The following is a 13,809-nucleotide window of genomic DNA, read 5'->3' as shown; positions in this document are numbered from 1 at the left end:
TCACCCATAACTTTCTGACTTATCTCCATCATAGAAATCCTGTCAGCATCTTAATGGCTTGTTTTAAAGAACTGTATCTCATTACATTTCAAGATTATAAGCTAGCATGGATGCTTCACAACGCAGTGTGATAAATACAAGCTTTGCGGGCAAAGTCTGTGGAAATTCTGTCCATTTCATATTCTGGGGATAAAATCTTGCTAGGCTTTTGAAACTCTCTAAGTCTTAATTTCCTTATTTCATAGTAAAATAAATAATATTAATCTTACATACTTACTACAAATTTTAACTAATGTATGTAAAGTCTTGATATATAGGTTACTTTATAAAGTATAGTCTATAAATTATAGTTATCTTTTTTAACGTTACTAATAAAAGATGACTATGAGATCTTAGTCATCTTTTATTAAGTTGATGCAAAAGTAATTGTGATTTTTGCCACTGAAAGTAATGGCAAATATTAATAGCAATATTATTAATGTTTAAAAAAGAAAACTATAGTTCTTTCCCTTCTTCTTTTCTTCTTGACTCTGCTTCTCTGTTTCAAACTTTTGATATGTTTACCTCTCATCATGATGTTATAACAATTCAGTGTCTCTGACACCCCATGTTAACATGAACTATTGAATGAACAGCTGTCTGTTTAACTTTCTCCATGGGATCCGCCCCTCAAGTATTAAAATAAAAAACTTGCAATTGATTATATTTGTGTCTGTATGTTTATCTTAAAAGACAGATGTAGTCTGAAACAACTATATTTTTCTTTGTTGGGGTGGTGGTTCATGTACATGTACATGTGAAGATTTCTTAAAGTCTAGAATGACTCAGTTCTTGTGGATTATGCACCTGCAGATCACTCAGTGTGTCTTTTTTTAATGAATAAATAATGTTTGGGAATTATCACCCCAAACTCTCAGTATAACAGTTATAAATTCTGAAATTCCAGGTGGGCATATATCTCCCAGCCTTTGTCATTCTTCAAAAGTCAACTTAAAATAATAATGACATTTTTATTGAGACTTCCAGGGGAATCTCACACTCTTACAAAAAAAAAATCACCTTTCAGTGCTTAATATTCCACATACTGAGAAAGTTAATTCTCTTTCTTAGATACTCCCCTTCTGTTACAAGCATCAGCTCATTTCTCATTTTATAGCTGAGAAGTTGGAGAACAGGTATGTGTTTGTGGAAGGCACCCATGGCTTTAATAGAAGCCGTGTGAATAAAGCAGTGAGACTGAAACTGTACTACAGAAGGTGAAGCAGAGGAGCAGAGACACAAGCCTGAATATAATCTGCTTCTTTTTTATGCTGCATGGCTTGTGAGACTAGAGCAAAAGCCTACATCTGCTTATTAAGCACTAATTATTAAAGTAAGTAAGAGATCACTCTGTGATTCTTAGAAGAAAAGCTGAAGACACTTTATTCCCAAGAACCTAAAAGTGAAGCTCTATTTAGTTCTCTAACCAGAAAGCAGGGGACAATTAGCAAAGAGCTGATGCTGTTGAACGAATACTTATTCACCCACATTCAATCTAAGCAACCTATCTTCTGTGAAGTTGTGCTTGAATTCTGTAAGACAGCATAATGTGTCCCCTTTTCTTTCCTTTTGTGATGTCTTTACCACTTTGTCATTGCATTTATGACTTTGCACTTTAAAAAACAGAGACTATGCCTTGCTTATTGCGGCAACCCCAGGGGAAGCTCCAGAAGCACCTAGAATCCAGTCGGTAATCAGTAATGTTGACTGAATAAATATTTATATGATTAGATTAAATAATAAATAAATAAGTGTATGAGTGTCTTAAAAGGCTGAAGATCATGAAAGTTTGATAAGGCAGAGACTGACTTTAAGTAAAGGAATAATGTAGCAGACACTGGGTTGCCATTTGAGGAGATTACTGATTGAGTGTCAATAGTCCTCACCTTAAGTGATGCTCTGGGTGCTTCATGGCGGAAAGATCCCCACTGATTCATCACTATCCTACATTCAAAGAAGTGATAAAGAAATCCTAGGTGTGTCAGAAATCAGGGGATTCCTGTGGTCACTGGTAGTCACTTCTGCTCCTAGCAGGCAGGGAGGCCTCTATGGGATGTGACTTGTCTCTCTCTCTCTCTTTAATCTCCTTATCAGCAGTGACCTGGACTCTAGGATAGTTGGGAGGAAAGAAGGCAAGGACTTAGGCAGAAAAAGAGCAGTGGAGGGCGCAGAAATAGTGGGTCCGTGATAATGACCTCATAAGAGAGGAAGATACAGAAATCAAGCACTAAGAGGCAGAGCTTCACTGCACAAATTGGAGACACGTAGATAATCAATATAGTAAGCCTGGCAAAGGTCACTGTCCTTCTGGTCTCTGGGTTGTCTTTGAGGATGTGCCCTTTAAAGTCTTGGGTCAGCCTGGAGGGAGACTCAACAACACAGAGAGAACTAGGAAAGGGAGAAAATTCCCAGACTCAGGAAGGTTCTGTTATAACCCTTCCTGCTCATCTCCAGGAACACGCTGAGTCCTCTGTTCAGCCTCCACAATGGTCTTCTGCCTTAGCTTATGCATAACAATGATGAAGAGGATTTTCTATTCAGAAGGGCTGCACAGCAGTCTGAATGCCAGAGAGGGAGAAGGAGAGGACATCAAATGCATCCCTCGAGGTCTGTACAGCTAAAGTTTCCCAAAGATGTGAAACATGAATACTAGTTTTGGCAAGACATGGGTAAACTGTATCTACATGCATGATATTTGATGGTGAGGATGCCACCTAGGACCACGCTAAATGGTCCTGTGAATGCCTCAGGCTAATCATGAAGGCTTAAAGAGATTGGTAGGCACCTGTAGGCACACAAGTTAACTTGCAGCAATGAGTCCTCCCCTAATCTCTCTCTGTCTGTATTCTTTCTTATCTTTCTTTTCTTTCTTTTTTCCCCAATGTCATAGAGTCCAGGCCACTGTTAAGAAGGAGATTAAGGATAGAGAAATAGGTCACATTTCATAGAAGAGCCTCCCTGCCCACTAGCATCTAAATGGTAGAAACTAGGAGAGGCTTCATTTTGAGAAATCAAGCCTGGAGAGAACAACTACTCTAACTCAGGGGGAAATAAAGACTACAAAGAAGTGTCAGACCAGAGGTATTAGGAAACTCAGAGCCACATTAGCCAAGCCAAAAAATAACCCCTGTCACAAGGACAATGAGAAGGGTAGGAGTCAGCTGGCTATAGTCTTCCCCCACCATGAGCCCCAAAACTGACCTCATTTTTCACACCTGAATTCCTGTGCACCAGGGGTCACTGGTTCCATCATCATCACCCCGAAAGGAAAGGTCATTCTTGATACCTTCCCAAGGCAGTGATGGTGACTGTGAGCAAGGCACTGGGCAGGCAGGCTGTTATTACCAACTGGCAGGTCCCAGAGGTCTCACAGACCCACCTGGGCAAAGCCAAAAGTAGCCCCTAGATTGACTAGAGGAACACAGAGCTAAAGTTACACCCCACAGGGATGAGTGCTTGGACAGAGAGGCCAAGCAGGAAGAGTGCTCCTACACCTAACCAGGTGGCCCATATCTGTTCAGCATTGTTCATTACTCCTAAGCCTATACATGCTGATGGTGATAGGAAACCTTGTGCAGTGAGCTGGGAAATTTCACATTGTTCTGTGAGCTCAGACTTCTCATTCTCACAGGACAATCTTAGACCCCAGGAAATTCTTTAGTGAATGCTGTGGTTCAATGTGCTATTCCTCCAGGTGAAGGGAGTGTTGGCTTCTGGAAGTTGATAACTAACTCACTCTCCTTTAGCTAAAGAAAGCAGCCTCACCCAAGGTTACCTTTCCTTCCCCAAGCAGCTCATAGCCAATGACTGATGATATAAGAATATAAAGTCCTGGCCCCCTTTCTTCATCATAAACAACACTGAGAAGTCATTCTAGCTCATGAGGTCCCATTTGGTTAGCTAAGGCACCTGAGACAACTTGATCATAGTTTCATTTCTTCTTCAGCCCCATTTCACTCCTCTCACTCCATGACAGTCATTGTTACCATGTATATGTCACAATAAACTTCTTGCATGCAAATCTCTGCTTCAGAGTCTGTTTCTGGAGAAGCCAACCTTAGACAAATGCTGCCTGCCTCAGGCGAGTTGAGCATTTTACTTCTCCTCTATAGGACGGTGACAAACCCAAGGGCCTCAACCCCATTGCCATAGTACATTTGGGACAAATGTGGCTCCTCCAACAGTCCATCTAAGGAAGTTCCCAATGAGATAGGCTGAGGCCTCCTTTATCATATTTTCCCATCATAAATAGACCCTTCTCTTATTTCCATCTCCGATTGAAGCAGCTTCCCACTTCACCTAGTGTCCACATTATCCTTGGGAACAATGCCTCAAGTGCACCATTGAGTCCTTCCATTCATCCAGTCAACAAGTATCTCATTCACAGCTTGTGGGGCACCCTATTTATCCATTCATTCAATAAACATTAAATATATAGTAATTCTATGTACTCTACTAGATGTTGGGGAAAAAAACGATATGATAAAATGGTTCTCATGGATCTTGGGATGATATATGTTAAGTACATGATCATAGAATTAATTACAAGTGTTATATGTTAAAACTATAATGTTTTAAAAGCATATAATGAAAGGACCTCTCCAGTATGGGGAGTTCAGGAAATCCCTCTCCAATTTAAGTTAGTGACCAGAAGACTTGGGTTTTAAAGTGGCTTAATTTAAGTTAGTGACCAGAAGACTTGGGTCTTAAAGACCTGGATTAAAGTGAAGGGCGATATGGAGATAGGCTCCGTGCACAAAACATGAGCAGAAGAAAAGGGACTCCGGCATTTTCAAAGATCTGAAAGAATTTTTAAAATTGGAGACTGTAGTACTCAGGACTGAGCCTGGAGTGTAAGTAGGAACCCGAACATACTGGGTTTTTTGGGCCATGTTTAAGGGCCATGGAAATCCATGAAAGATTTTAAGCAGAGGATTGAGAGATGATCAAAATCTCATCAACAAAATGACATCTTACAAAAATGGAGAGGCCAAGGCTAAGCATAGATGGCAGGAGATCTTTGAGGAAGAAAATTCAGTGATCTCTACAGAGGTTCAAGGATGTGTAATGAGAATGGATAGATGAGGTAGGTATCTTTGGGAATAAAGAAATTGAGAATATGAAAAGATAGACTGTTCAATGGATTATCCACATAAATACTGATGTCTCCCACCAGGGTCATGGGTGGCAAAAAAAAAAAAAAAAAAAAAAAACAGAGAAGATTTTGACCATGTCATCATTTGATGAAGGCAAGTAGAGGAGAGATAACAGTAACCAGGAGTGGTAGAGGATGATATGAATGAATGGCATGAACCTCAAAGAAGCACCGGTCTTTGCTGATTTGTTTGTTTGTCTGCTTTTACAGGAAAGAACTGAAAATTGTATTTCAGAACAAAGACACTGAACCCACCACCATGCCAAAGGTAGAAGAGATCTGAAAAAATAAATGATCCCCACTTATTAAGAAGCATAACATTGCATCAGACATAAAATAGGATTAATTATAGCACCAGCTTCATTTGCATTTTGTGAGCATTAAATGAAAGAGTGTATCTGCAAAGTTTTTACTTCAAGGATTCAAGGTACCATGTAGTAAGAGCTGAACACACAGGAACTACCTTTGTTATCAAGATTTCTCACTAATACAATATATTCAGGATAGAATTCTTCAGAGCTAGTTTGCCCAGAGCACTTAGAGACCTCTGAGCCCTTATAGCAGTGATTCTGTCTTATAATAGTAACTATGCCCTCCAATGACCCTGCACAACATCCAAAATACCGCCATTTGAAATTACAACTTTTGCAAAGACTAAGTTAAGGTGATGTTTGCGGTGATGATGGTAATAAAGAAAATAGTGTTAATAGTGATTGTTGCAGCAATGTTTTTTCATTTCTTTAACAAAAATATGTTGAATGTCCACTGTCATAAAAGCATACATACAGTCATTTATTCAAAAGTACATACTATGTTAATATGACTAAAGAAGAAATACGCTAGTAACACAGTCCATTAAAATAATGAAACTTATTTATTAACACATGTTTATTGACAGCATATTATATGCCAAGAACTATTTTAAGAATATGGTAGAAGTCACTATCTAGTAAGAATGTAAACAGAGATTATTTATCCAACAAAAAAACATTATAATTATAAATTATAATGAATAATAAAAGAAACACACAGTACCCTGAGATCAGAAAACAAATGACTTAATGTAATTAAAAGAATCTTTTCTAAGGAGATGAGGTTTGAACTGAGGTTCAAAATGAGTAGAAACAGCAAGAATAAGGGCAGGGAAAAGCATTTCTATTAGGAGGAGCCTGGACAACCCACCTGGAGGGAGCATAAACATTTGAGGAAATAAAGAAAAGCATTTATGTATATTAGGAATATATAACACTCAAACAATACTAATATGTTTCAAGGATATGCAAATACATAAGAGCATAACACAAACACATTAATGGTAGGAACTGGGAAGGAAATGAACAAGAGAGTAAGAAAGGAAGACAGAAAATAAATAAACAGAACAAGAATCAGAACAACAATCATTGCATGCAATAAACTTACAAGTATGATTAACTCAAAGTCTTGCAGCTGAGATTAAAAATGAAGAAATAAAACTACAGATATCATAGAGGGTCATTCATCTCAAAAATAGAATGAAAAAGTACTGGAAATAGAGAAAACAACCTTAATCTGCAATTCTAGTCATATGGAACATGAATATTTTAAGGTATTTCTCTCATAAATTTGAACTCAAGATTATCTCCATAGTTAGTCACTCTTCTTTCTCTGAAGCTAAGTAGGTGGTAGAGAGGCCAGTCTCTTCCCATGGACTGGCTGTGAGTGAGCTCTGTGGTGGTGGGAGGTGCCCCATTTTTTCCTATGTCCAGCTCATCTCTTTCTGATCTCCTAAAACACTTGAATTCGGATCCATCATATTACCTGATGCATTTATCTTATCAACACAAATAATAAACTTTCAGAAGAGAAAGGTATCAGAAAGATTTCCTGCTTATTGATCAGTTGAGATACCCCAGCCCTTCTAATAGTTTTCCATCCCAATATATAAATACCATAGGCCTCAGAAGAGATTTCCTAACTTCCAAACACCTAGGATAACTTTCCCTGCTTTCTTTTTACTCTCTCCACATGACCTGGGCTATGGGGTTTTCACCTAGTGAGGGAGGGCCACCCGGGCCCCTGAAGTCCAGCTGATGATAACTACACTGAGGTAGGCTCAATCCACTTGGAGCTCAGAATCATCAACAGCCGCTCCCAGATCTGCTTGGTCTTCATGCCATAGACAAAGGGATCCAGTGCCAGGGGAAAGAGCAAGTGGAAATTGGCAAAGATGACCTTTGCAGCAGAAGCGTGGATGGTCCAAAGTTCTACATGACCACAGAAAGAAAGCCAGGTCCTAGAAGAAGAGGATGACACGGACATGGGCTATACATGTGCCGCCTGCTTTAGCACGTGCCTCAGGTGAAGGAAAATGCATTACAGTCCTCACAATCTGCCCATAAGAATAGGTAATAAAGGCCACATCCACCACACCAAGAAGGATTGCCATGGCAAAGGCATAGAGGTTGTTCACAGTGGTGGCCCCACAGGCCAGTTTCACCACTGCCATATGCTCACAGTAGGTATAGGTAATTGTGTGTGAGAACCACAGTAGGGCAGCCTATGAGCCAATCTTGGAAAGGAGATGGTCAATCCCATCACTCCCAACACCACCAGGCCTCCAACCTTGGCAACAACAACATGTGTAAGGATGGTTGCATAATGCATGGCCACAAAGCAGTCCAGGGCCATGACGACTAGCACCCCTGACTCCATGGCAGAGAATGCATGGGTGAAGAACATCTGGGAAAGACAGGAGTAGGAGCTATGACTGTAGCATCAAACCAGAAAATAGCCAGCATCTTAGGCAGTGTGGAGAGAGAGAGGACCAAGTCGACAAAGGAGAGCATGGCAAGAAAAAGAAACATGGGCTGGTGAAGGCCTGCATTCTGTCCCGATGAGAAAAAGCAGGACACCATTCCCAGTCAATGACAGGAAAAACATAAAGCAAAAGGGAAGTGAGATCCAAATGTGGGTGGCAGTCAATCCTGGGATGCCAGCCAGGAAGAAACTGTGTGGGAAGAGAACAGAATTATTGGGAAAAACCATGGTTATCATCTCACATGGAAGTACAAAGTGACATTGCAGAGAAAGGCAGGCTGGTAAAATTCAGTGATGTAGCAGTTGGGAGCTCAGGATATATGCTCTCACTGACACCATCACCACCACATCACTCTCCCCTACAGTTCTCAGAAAAGAGTAAAAAATAATTTTCAGTTTAGTCAATATTTCTGCAAGGTCTTCAAACACAGAAGAGGCAAGTTAGTGGGAAATGCATTGGGTGAGATTTGTCCAGTGGCAAATGCATTAGACAGGAAGTTCAGAAACCAGTTTCTAGTATTAGATATTCTATAATATGTGTGACCTGGAGAAATTCACATAAACAGGTTTAAGTAGATGCCCAGGGCTTGTTGTTGAATAACAATTATCCCATTAAGCTCATATCCCCAAGTTTTGAATTCAGCTGCTTGATTCAATCAATGCTGACCTCAAATAGTTCTCCAGTCTTATCCAACTAAGCCTTATCTAAAATTGCCAAAAATTCTAACATCTGAAAAATCCCTTAATTTAGAGACATTCTACTCTTCCAAGCTTCATTTGACTGTCAAGTTTACATATAACATATGTTACAAGAATAACATATGGTCCCTGATAATTTCAACACTGATCAGGCTCTTCCTTGCATATTCCTGTCCACTTCACTTGGTCCTCTACCAGATATCTCAATGGTTGTCTGCTTTACCACCTCCTGTATTTTCTGCTCCTTCAAGTTGGTGTTGTACAGAGATAGACACAAAGCTCAGAGTTGTGGTGACCTGGATAAGCAAAAGCTCTGATAATAACAACAATGTGAAAGCCAAAAAATTCTATACCACAGTCACTTTACTGAGATCATGAGAAACCTTGGCAGATGTGTCCTCCAGTTCTTCTTTTCAGGTTATTACATTAAGAGTGTACAACATTATTCATCATTATTCATGTCCCTAACATATATTACATTCAACATATTCATTTTATTTATCAGAAAACTGATGTCTGGAAAAAGTAAACTTCCCAGGGCTATAGCTCTCTATAGTGACAGAATCAGACCACAGCTCACATCCACTGACTTCCAAGCTAGGAAGCCATCCTCCCATCTCCATGTTAGCAGTGGCTACTGCAGAGCCAAGGAAGAAACTCCAGGGCCCCATGGCCAAAAGTACGAAGTACAGAGTGATCAAATAATAGGGCAGACAAGGAATGATTTAGAGATCATGTGAATCCCCCAATATCCCCAATACCTCAAGTACCACAATCCTCTCAGGGGAGAGACAAACACAGGACTCACATATACCTGGAGGGCGGAGCAAGATGAACGAATAGGAGCAGCTCCAGTCTCCAACTCCCAGTGAGAGCGACACAGAAGACAGGTGATTTCTGCATTTTCAACTGAGGTGCTGGGTTCATCTCACTAGGGAGTGTGGGACAATCGGTGCTGGTCAGCTGCTGCAGCCCCACCAGTGAGAGCTAACGCAGGGTGAGGCATTGCCTCACCTGGGAAGTGCAAGAGGGAAGGGAATTCCTTTTCCTAGGCAGGGGAACTGAGACACACAACACCTGGAAAATCGGGTAACTCCCACCCCAATACTGCGCTTCACCAAGGATCTTAGCAAAAGGGCATACCAGGAGATTATATCCCACACCTGGCCAGGAGGGTCCCATGCCTACGGAGCCTCCCTCATTGCTAGAACAGCAGTCTGCAATCTAAGGGCAAGGCAGTCGCGAGGCTGGGGAAGGGGCACCCACCATTGCTGAGGCTTAAGTACGTAAACAAAGCAGCTGGGAAGTTCGAACTGGGTGGAACTCACAGCAGCTCAAGGAGTCCTGCCTGTCCCTGTAGACTCCACCTCTGAGGACAGGGCACAGCTAAACAACAAAAACAAAAAGCAGCTGAAACCTCTGCAGACACAAACGACTCTGTCTGATAGCTTTGAAGAGAGTAATGGATCTCCCAACACGGAGGTTGAGATCTGAGAACGGACAGACTGCCTGCTCAAGTGGGTGCCTGACCCCTGAGTATCCTAACTGGGAGACATTCCCCACTAGGGGCAGAATGACACCCCACACCTCACATGGTGGAGTACACCCCTGAGAGGGAGCTTCCAAAGCAAGAATCAGACAGGTACATTAGCTATTCAGCAATATTCTATCTTCTGCAGACTCTGCTGCTGATACCCAGGCAAACAGGGTCTGGAGTGGACCTCAAGCAATCTCCAACAGACCTACAACTGAGGGTCCTGACTGTTAGAAGGAAAACTAACAAACAGGAAGGACACCCACACCAAACCCCATCAGTACGTCACCATCAGCAAAGACCAGAGGCAGATAAAACCATAAAGATGGGGGGAAAGCAGGGCAGAAAAGCTGGAAATTCAAAAAATAAGAGCGCATCTCCCCCTGCAAAGGAGCACAGCTCATCGCCAGCAACGGATCAAAGCTGGACGGAGAATGACTTTGACGACATGAGAGAAGAAGTCTCCAGTCTATCAAACTTCTCAGAGCTAAAAGAGGAATTACGTATCCAGAGCAAAGAAACTAAAAATCTTGAAAAAAGAGTGGAAGAATTGATAACCAGAATAATTAATGCAGAGAAAGCCATAAACGAATGGACAGAGATGAAAACCATGACACGAGAAATAAGTGACAAATGCACAAGCTTCAGTAACCGACTCGATCAACTGGAAGAAAGAGTATCAACGTTTGAGAATCAAATGAATGAAATGAGGTAAGAAGAGAAATCTAAAGAATAAAGAAGAAAAAGAAATGAACAAAGCCTGCAAGAAGTATGGGATTATGTAAAAAGACCAAATCTACGTCTGATTGGGGTGCCTGAAAGTGAGGGGGAAAATGGAACCAAGTTGGAAAACACTCTTCAGGATATCATCCAGGAGAACTTCCCCAACCTAGTAGGGCAGGCCAACATTCAAATTCAGGAAATACAGAGAATGCCACAAAGATACTCCTCGAGAAGAGAAACTCCAAGACACATAATTGCCAGATTCACCAAAGTTGAAATGAAGGAAAAAACGTTAAGGGCAGCCAGAGAGAAAGGTCGGGTTACCCACAAAGGGAAGCCCATCAGACTAACAGCAGATCTCTTGGCAGAAACTCTACAAGCTGCAAGAGAGTGGGGGCCAATATTCAACATTCTTAAAGAAAAGAATTTTAAACCCAGAATTTCATATCCAGCCAAACTAAGTTTCATAAATGAAGGAGAAATAAAATCCTTTACAGATAAGCAAATGCTTAGAGATTTTGTCACCACCAGACCTGCCTTACAAGAGCCCCTGAAGGAAGCACTAAACATGGAAAGAAACAACCGGTACCAGCCATTGCAAAAACATGCCAAAATGTAAAGATCGTCGAGGCTAGGAAGAAACTGCATCAACTAATGAGCAAAATAACCAGTTAATATCATAATGGCAGGATCAAGTTCACACATAACAATATTAACCTTAAATGTAAATGGACTAAATGGTACAATTAAAACGCACAGACTGGCAAACTGGATGAAGAGTCAAGACCCATCAGTTAGCTGTATTCAGGAGACCCATCTCACATGCAGAGACATACATAGGCTCAAAATAAAGGGATGGAGGAAGATCTACCAAGCAAATGGAGAACAAAAAAAAGCAGGGGTTACAATACTAGTCTCTGATAAAACAGACTTTAAACCATCAAAGATCAAAAGAGACAAAGAAGGCCATTATAGAATGGTAAAGGGGTCAATTCAACAAGAAGAGCTAACTATCCTAAATATATATGCACCCAATACAGGAGCACCCAGCTGCATAAAGCAAGTCCTTAGAGACTTACAAAGAGACTTAGACTCCCATACAATAACAATGGGAGACTTCAACACCCCACTGTCAACATTAGACAGATCGACGAGACAGAAAGTTAACAAGGATATCCAGGAATTGAACTCATCTCTGCAGCAAGCAGACCTAATAGACATCTACAGAACTCTCCACCCCAAATCATCAGAATGTACATTCTACTCAGCACCACATCACACTTATTCCAAAATTGACCACATAATTGGAAGTAAAGCACGCCCCAGCAAATGTACAAGAACAGAAATTATAATAAACTGTCTCTCAGACCACAGTGCAATCAAACTAGAACTCAGGACTAAGAAACTCAATCAAAACCGCTCAATTACATGGAAACTGAATAACCTGCTCCTGAATGACTACTGGCTACATAACAAAATGAAGGCAGAATTAAAGATGTTCTTTGAAACTAATGAGAACAAAGATACAACATACCAGAATCTCTGGGACACAGTTAAAGCAGTGTGTAGAGGGAAATTTATAGCACTAAATGCCCAAAAGAGAAACCTGGAAAGATCTAAAATTGACAGTCTAACATCACAATTAAAAGAACTAGAGAAGCAAGAGCAAACACATTCGAAAGCTAGCAGAAGGCAAGAAATAACTAAGATCAGAGCAGAACTGAAGGAGATAGAGACACAAAAAACCCTCCAAAAGTCAATGAATCCAGGAGTTGGATTTTTGAAAAGATCAACAAAATTGACAGACCACTAGCAAGACTAATAAAGAAGAAAAGAGAGAAGAATCAAATCGACGCAATTAAAAATGATAAAGGGGATATCACCACCAACCCCACAGAAATACAAACTACCATCAGAGAACACTATAAACACCTCTATGCAAATAAACTAGAAAATCTAGAAATGGATAATTTCCTGGACACTTACACTCTCCCAAGACTAAACCAGGAAGAAGCTGAATTCCTGAATAGACCAATAGCAGGCTCTGAAATTGAGGCAATAATTAATAGCCTACCAACCAAAAAAAGTCCAGGACCAGATGGATTCACCGCTGAATTCTACCAGAGGTACGAGGAGGAGCTGATACCATTCCTTCTGAAACTATTCCAATCAATAGAAAAAGAGGGAATCCTCCCTAACTCATTTTATGAGGCCAACATCATCCTGATACCAAAGCCTGGCAGAGACACAACAAAAAAAAGAGAATTTTAGACCAATATCCCTGATGAACATCGATGCAAAACTCCTCAGTAAAATACTGGCAAACCAAATCCAGCAGCACATTAAAAAGCTTATCCACCATGATCAAGTGGGCTTCATCCCTGGGATGCAAGGCTGGTTCAACATTCGCAAATCAATAAATGTAATCCAGCATATAAACAGAACCAAAGACAAGAACCACACGATTATCTCAATAGATGCAGAAAAGGCCTTTGACAAAATTCAACAGCCCTTCATGCTAAAAACGCTCAATAAATTCAGTATTGATGGAATGTATCTCAAAATCATAAGAGCTATTTATGACAAACCCACAGCCAATACCATAGTGAATGGGCAAAAACTGGAAAAATTCCCTTTGAAAACTGGCACAAGACAGGGATGCCCTCTCTCACCACTCCTATTCAACATAGTGTTGGAAGTTCTGGCTAGGGCAATCAGGCAAGAGAAAGAAATCAAGGGGATTCAGTTAGGAAAAGAAGAAGTCAAATGGTCCCTGTTTGCAGATGGCATGATTGTATATTTAGAAAACCCCATTGTCTCAGCCAAAATCTCTTTAAGCTGATAAGCAACTTCGGCAAAGTCT

At 40.7% G+C, this 13,809-nt stretch overlaps 1 pseudogene; it reads right to left on the bottom strand.

The window, feature by feature from the left end:
- Positions 1-7,270: 7,270 nt before the first annotated feature.
- LOC103241639 (olfactory receptor 52K1-like) lies at positions 7,271-8,312 on the bottom strand (annotated as a pseudogene).
- Between the last annotated feature and the right edge of the window lie 5,497 nt (positions 8,313-13,809).

Source organism: Chlorocebus sabaeus, chromosome 1 (genome assembly GCF_047675955.1).
Source record: "Chlorocebus sabaeus isolate Y175 chromosome 1, mChlSab1.0.hap1, whole genome shotgun sequence".
NCBI lineage: Eukaryota > Metazoa > Chordata > Mammalia > Primates > Cercopithecidae > Chlorocebus > Chlorocebus sabaeus.
This window is presented reverse-complemented; position numbering and strand designations above follow the sequence as displayed.